Genomic DNA, 7,533 nt, shown 5'->3' on the forward strand with positions numbered 1-7,533 from the left:
ATGAATATCCAGTTTTGCCAGTACCATTTGTGAAAGAAACTATTTCTTCCCTGTGGAATGAATGTCAACCCTTTGTTAAATATCAGCTGATCATAGGCCAATGGATATATTTCTGGATTCTCAATTCTATTCTATTGGTCTATGTGTCTGCCATTGTACCAATACCAGGCAGACTACTGTGGCCTTATAGTAGGTTTTGAGATTCAGCAGTGTGAGACCTCTTACTTTGTTCTTCTTCAATATTGCTTTGCTTATCAGAGGTCTCTTTCTTTTCCATATAAAATTAGTGATTGGTTTTGCCATATTCTTAAAAAAAAATGTTGATGGGATCTGGATTGGGATTGCATTGAATGTATAGATTGCTTTGGGTAAAACTAACATTTTCACAATATTCAATCTTCCTGTTCACAAGCATGGTATGTTCTTCCCTTTACGGAGATTTCTTATGATTTCTTGAAGCAGTCTTTTGTAGCTTTCTTTGTACAGGTTTTTTAGTGTGCCTGGTAAGATTTATTTCCAAGTATTTATTGAGGGTTTTTTTTTTTTTTTTGTTAACTATAATAAATGGTATTGATTTCCTTCTTTCTTTTTCAGCAATCTCTTTGCTGGTGTAAAGGAATCCAACTGATTTTTTTGTGTGTGTTGATATTGTATCCTGCCACTATGCTAAATCTCTCTACTAGTTCTGGTAGTTTGATTGCTGAGTTTGTTGGGTCCTCTGTATATAGGAACATATCATCAGCAAATTGGGATAGTTTATCTTCTTCCTTACCAATTTTGATGTCTATGATTTCCCTTTATTGCCTTGTTGCCCTGGCTAAGACTTTCCAACACAACATTGAATGGAAGTGGTGATAGAAGTAATCCTTGTATGTTGCTTGTTTGCAAGGGGGATGGTTTCAGTCTCTTTCCATTGAGAATAATGGTTGGTTGTATGTTTTGCTTATATGCCCTTTATTATGTTAAGAAATTTCCCTTTTATTCCTATTTTGCTGAGAGTTTTGATCAGGAATTGGTGTTGAATTTTATCAAATGCCTTTTCTGCATCAATTGATATGATCATGTGGTTCTTGCCCTTTGTTTTATTTATGTGATGGAGGATGTTGTTTGTTTTTCTATTGTTGAACCATCCTTGCATACCTGCTATGAACCCCATTTGGTCATAATGTATTATTTTTTTGATATGTTGTTGGAATCTATTGGCTAGATTTTTGTTGAAGATTTTTGCATCTGTATTCTTGAGGGATATTGGTCTGTAGTTTTCCTTTTTAGTGATGTCTTTGACTGGTTTTGGTATCAAAGTTAGGCTTGCTTCATAAAAGGAATTTGGGAGAATTCCATCCTTCTGTATGTTCTGGAATATTTTGAGTTGGATGGGCATCAGTTCTTCTCTGAACATTTGCTACAATTCTCTGTTGAAACCATCTGGGCCAGGACTTTTTTTTTTTTGTCTGTAAGTTCTTCTTTTGTTATGGGTCTGTTCAATTTTTCTACCTCAGTCTGTGTTAGTTTAAGTAAGTAATGTGTTTCTAGAAATCTGTTCATTTCTTCTAGATTTTCATACTCGGAGTACAGTTCTTCCTAGTATCCTGATATTATCCTTTTTATTTCAATTAGTTCTGTTGTGGTGTCACCCATTTTGTCTCTTATTCATGTTATTTGTATTCTCTCCCTCTTTTCCTTTGTTAAATTTCCCAGTGGTTTGTCAATTTTATTAACTTTACAAAAGAACAACTTCTAGTCTTGTTGATTTTTTCCTATTGTATTTCTACTTACTGTTTCATTAATTTCTGTTCAAATCTTTATTATTTCCTTTCTTCTGGTGACTGTAGACTTTTTTTTTTTTTTTGCTGTTCTTCTAATTGTTGGAGATGTTTGTTTAAGGTATTGATATTGGTTCTTCCTTCTTTTTTGATGTGTGCATTTATTGCTGTAAATTGGCTTCAGATCACCGTTTTTGCTGTTTCCCACAGATTTTGGTATGTTGTAGCCAAAGGGGCAAGGAGGTTGAATCTTCTGACTTCCTCTAACCCCACAAAAGGAAGACAGAATCACCATCAGTAGCTCAAGGCCTATTCTTGAGAGACCAGGCATGCTGCCTTCCTCCAGCCCTTTCAAAAACCCCTCATCTCCCAGCTGGCAGTGAACAATTCCTTTAGCATCTATTTAGGGTGCTTTTGAACCTGTCAGACTGGCCAAAGTAACCAATCCCAACATCAGAATTCTATACACCTGAGAGAGAGCAAACTTACCAGAAAATTACTTCGTGCTGTTCCCAACAGAAATTTAACAATCAGGAGCTACTTGGTTGCTCATGGCAAATTGCACCACTTGGCTAGAAAACACATACCAGTTAATTTACTAAACGACCATTGTGTTTTCATTCTTGATTGATTCAAGGAATTTTTAATTACCTTTTTGATTTCTTCTATGTACCAGTCATTCTTAAGGATGGTGTTGTTCAGTTTCCATGTGTTTGCTCCTTTTTTGTTGATCTTCTTACTGTTGAATTCTCATTTGAGAGCATTGTGATCTGAGAAGGTGCTTTGCAGTATTTCACTGTTTTAAATTTTATTATGCTTGCTTTAAGACCTAATATATGGTCTATCTTGGAGATTATACATGTGCACATAATGGAAAATACTGTATATTGTGCTGTTGTTGATTGAAGTGCTCTGTAGATATGTATAAGTTCAAGTTGGTGGATTGTATTGTTTAGCTCTTCTTCATCTTTGTTGAGTTTTTCCCCAGTTGTTCTATCATTCATTGAAAGTTGTGTATTAAAGTTGCTATGACTATGGAGTAATCTACTTGTGTTTTCAATTCTCTGAAAGTCTAATTAATATATTGTGGGGCTCTTTCATTGGATTAAAAGGTAATTTATTATGGTGATATCTTCTTGTTCAATTGATCCTTTAATTATTATAAAGTGTCCTTTATTGTCTCTTGTGGTGGTTTTTGTCTTAAAGTCAATTTTATCAGAAATTTATGTTGCCACTCCTGCTCTTTTTTGGTTGTCATTTGCTTGATATATCTTTCTCCAACCTTTGATTTTTAGTCTATTTTTTTTTCTTTTCCTAGTCTCTAAAGGTGTATCACTTGTAGACAGCATATTGATGGGTTATGTTTCCTCATCCAGTCTGCAATTCTCCCTCCCTTGAGTCGTGCATTTATTCCATTAACATTCAGTGTAATTATTGACAAGTATGAGTTGGTTGCTGTCATTTTGTTATTTATTCTTTCTTTCTTTTTTTTTTTTTTTTGTGTGTGTGTGTGTGTGGTGTTCGTGGTTTCTTTGTTCCATATATTTTTCCATGCTGAGCTTATTTTGTTTACAAATCATTTTATCATTTCCGTCATTCTTCCTGTTGTTTTAGTATTTGCTAAATATTTGTGCCTGTCCTCTTTTTTTATTGTGATGTGAAAGTTTATAAAGTTTCTGTGAGGTTACCCTGTGATTTATAATTTTCTCTCCAAGTTAAGAACAGTCCATTCTACTTTGCAACTCTCTTGACTTCCTCACCATTTAGAAGTTCTGTAAATACACTGTTTTTTTTTTTCTTTTTTCTTTTTTCCCCCTTTTCTTTTTTGGTTTTAGTTGTCCTCTTTTGCTAATTGATGTCTCTGGTTCCTTTTTTACAATTTTGTAAGCTTAATTTACTTTGGATACTTCCATAACTGGGTTGGTTTCTGGGTTACATGATAATGTTGTTAATGGTCAATTATTGTTTGTTATTATTAGTTTTCTGTTTAAAGTACTATCTTTACTATCTCTTGTAAGGTTGGTCTGGTTTTAAAAAATTCCCTTAATTTCTTATTTGGAAAACTCCTAATTTCACCATCATGTTTGAGGGGCAATTTTGTTGGGTATATAACTCTTGTTTGGAAATTTTTCTCTTTCAGAGTTTTCTGCAAACTATCCCATTGCCTTCTCCCTTGCATGGTTTCTGCTGAGAAAACTGAGCTTATTTTCCTGGTTGTTCTTTACAGGTAACTTTTCATTTTTCCTGTGCTGCTTTCAGGATTCTTTCTTTGTCTTTGGTTTCTGGTCAGTTTTATAATAAAATATCTTGGTGAATTTATTTTGGACTCTGTCCTGTTCAGGTTTTGTTGGATTTCCTGACTGGATATATTCTCATCTTTAATCTTATCAGGAAAATTCTCTTACAACAAATCTTGGTGCATTTTCTGTTTTTTTTTTTTTTTCCTTTTGTCTTCCAGTTCTGGAATTCCAGTGACACATAGATTATTCCTTTTGATGATATCCCACATGAACCTTAGGCTTTCTGCATAGTGTTTTGATCTTTTTTTTTTCCTCCTGATTTATCTCTTTCCAAAGAAGTATTTGGGTATTTGTCTTCAATCTCATTAATCTAATTTGCCCTTGATTCAGTGCTATACCTTTGCCCTTTTAATGTGTTATCTACTTCTGAAAATTTAATATTAAAATATATGGAACATTTCACAAATTTGTGTATCATCCTTTCATAGGGGCTATGCTAATCTCTCTATAGCTCCAATTTTAGTATATGTGCTCCTGAAGCAAGCACAGTTATGATATGTTTTGTAAGGGACTAGTACCTATTGCTAAATGACCAAAGGAGGTGAGACAAGTTTGGCCATTCTCACTTCTAAGGAGCATTCTTGCTATACTTCTGCCAGAACAGATTTGTTCATTCTTTTGACAGTCAATGGTATTTTCAGTATCCTTTTCCAAAACCACAATTCAAAGTGTCATCTCTGCTTTGGTCTTCCTAAATCATTGTCTTTACCTTGTTCCATCCTGTAATGATCTGATTCAGTAGGTCTAAGGCTTAGCCCAAACAAATATGTATTTTAATATTACCCTGTTCATTAGGCCTGGTGGCAGGCCACAGTAAGCCAGCCTGGGAGCAGCATGAAGGCAAAATTATTTCTGTCCTTAGTAACAGAAATAATTCTGGATATCTCATGATAGAATTTTATAAGACCAATGACTTATTTATCCCAAATACCTTTTTAACAACACAAATAGCAGCTATACACATGGACTTCACCTGATGGAAGTGGAGCAGCTTCCAGGGCAGGCCAGGTAAGTGAGCATGGTGTGAGAGAGCAAGAACTGAGAGGTGCAGTTTGGAACAGCTAAGGGAGACAAAATTTGCCTGTCAATTTGTTGTACTGTGGAGGCTTGAGTGTTGCTATGAGACTGGAGGCTATGTCACCAGTATTTCAAATGTCAGTAGGGTTACCCATGATGGACAGGTTTTAGCACAGCTTTAAGAGTAAGAGAGACATGGAAGAAAGAAGAGGCAATCCACTTCTCAAAGAACTGGTGAATGAAAACTTTATGATTACCATTGAAACATTGTCTGATATATTATGGAAAACTTTATGAAAAGCCCTGAAACACTGTACAGTATAGTACTGGAAGATAAGCCCTTCAAGTCAGAAGACACTGAAAATATGACTGTAGAAGAGTTGCTTCCTCAGAATAGAGCTGACCTTGATTATGTAGATAAAGCTTTGGGGACCTCCATTTGCTGATGTAGCATGTCTCAAGATAAGAAGAATTAGCGGCAAACATCCATGAATAATTTGAATGTGGAATTTACAAAGTATGAAACTAAGAAAATTAGGAGTTGTCAAAAATGAAATGGAACACATGAAGATTGATATCTTAAGCATTAGTGAGCTGAAATGGACTGGTTTTGGCCATTTTGAATGAGTTGATTTTATGGTTTACTATGCCCAAAATGACAAATTGAAGAAGAATGATGTGGCATTCATCATCACAAAGAATGTATCAAGATCTATCCTGAAGTACAATGCTGTCAGTGATAGTATAATGTCCACACTCCTGCAAGGAAGACCAACTACTACTAGTAGTATTCAAATTTATGCACCGACCACCAAAGCCAAAGATGAGGATTTTGAAGATTTCTACCTTTTACAGTCTGAAAGTGACATAACACACAATCAAGTTGTGTTAATTATCACTGCTGCTTGGCATGCAAAAGTTGAAAATGAGGAAGAATCACCAGTAGTTGCAAAATATGTCCTTAGTAACAGAAATAATTCTGGATATCTCATGATAGAATTTTATAAGACCAACGACTTATTTATCCCAAATACCTTTTTAACAACACAAATGGCAGCTATACACATGGACTTCACCTGATGGAGTACATAGAAGTCAAAATGTTTATATGTCTTATAAGAAGAGAGGGAGAAACTTAAAATCTTCAGCCAAAACAAGGCCTGGAGCTGATTGTGGAACAGACCATCAAACGTCCATATACAAGTTCAAGTTGAAGCTGAAGATAATTAAAAGAAGTCCATGAGAGCTAAAATATGACATTGATTATATCCCTCTTGTATTTAGAGTCTATCCAAAGAATAGATTTGATACATTGAACACTAATGACAGAAAACCAGAGGAATTGTGGGATGACATCAAAAACATCATCTTTGAAGATAGCAAAGGAAAGGAATAAAAGACCAAAATGGATGTTAGAAGATCCTCTGAAACTGGCTCTTCACTGGAGAGTAGCTAAAGAAAATGGAAGTATCAACAGGATAAATGAGCTGAACAGATTTCAAAAAGCAGCTCAAGAAGACAAAGTCAATTATTATAATAAAATGTTCAAAAACCTGGAGTTAGAAAAACAAAAAGGCAGAACATGCTTGGCATTTCTTAAGCTGAAAGAATGGAATTAAAAAATAAAGCCTCAAATTGCATTATTGAAAGATTCCATGTGCAATATGTTGAACGATGTAGGAAATAGCAAAAGAAGATGGAAGGAATACACACAGTCACTATGCTAAAAAGAATTGGTAGATGACCATCCATTTCAGGAGTTACCATATGATCGAGAACCAATGGCACTGAAGGAAGCAGTCAAAAATTCATTGAAGGAATTGGAAAAAAAAAAAAAAAAAAAGGCTCCCAAATTTGACCAAATACCCATTGAGATGTTTCAATAAATGTATGCCACACTGGAGGAACTCAGTTGTCTATGCCAAGAGATTTGGAAGAAGCTACCTGGCCAATGGACTGGAAGAGATCCATATTTGTACCCATTCCAAAGAAAGTAGAAATTATTGAAAAATATCATTGATATCACACACAAGTAAAATCTTACTGAAGATAATTCAAAAATTGTTGCAGCAGTATATTGACAGAGAGCTTCCAGAAATGCAATCTGGACTCAGATTGGAGTGAGGGGTATCATAGCTTATGTCAGATAGATCTTGGCTGAAAGCAAAGAATACCAGAGAGAAGTTTACCTATGTTTTATTGACTACATGAAGGCATTTGATTCTGTGCATCATAACAAAGTGTGGAAACTGAGAAGAATTGGAATTCCAGAACACTTTAATTGTATTAATGATGAACTATTCTTTTTCCATAATTATTTAATCTATATGCTGAGCAAATAATCCAAGAATCTGGACTACATGAAGAAGAATGTGGCATCAGGATTGGAGGAAGGCTCATTAAAAACTGGAGCTATGCAGATGACACAACTTGGCTTGCTGAAAGTGAGGATG

At 34.9% G+C, this 7,533-nt stretch overlaps 1 non-coding gene across 1 annotated transcript; it reads right to left on the reverse strand.

The window, feature by feature from the left end:
• Positions 1-4,446: 4,446 nt before the first annotated feature.
• LOC122151677 lies at positions 4,447-4,550 on the reverse strand. Its single transcript, XR_006164249.1, has one exon. It is a non-coding gene; the product is annotated as a U6 spliceosomal RNA (small nuclear RNA).
• Between the last annotated feature and the right edge of the window lie 2,983 nt (positions 4,551-7,533).

This window comes from Orycteropus afer, unplaced genomic scaffold (assembly GCF_000298275.1).
Source record: "Orycteropus afer afer isolate SDZICR_OR568_19922 unplaced genomic scaffold, OryAfe1.0 scaffold00634, whole genome shotgun sequence".
Taxonomy (NCBI): domain Eukaryota; kingdom Metazoa; phylum Chordata; class Mammalia; order Tubulidentata; family Orycteropodidae; genus Orycteropus; species Orycteropus afer.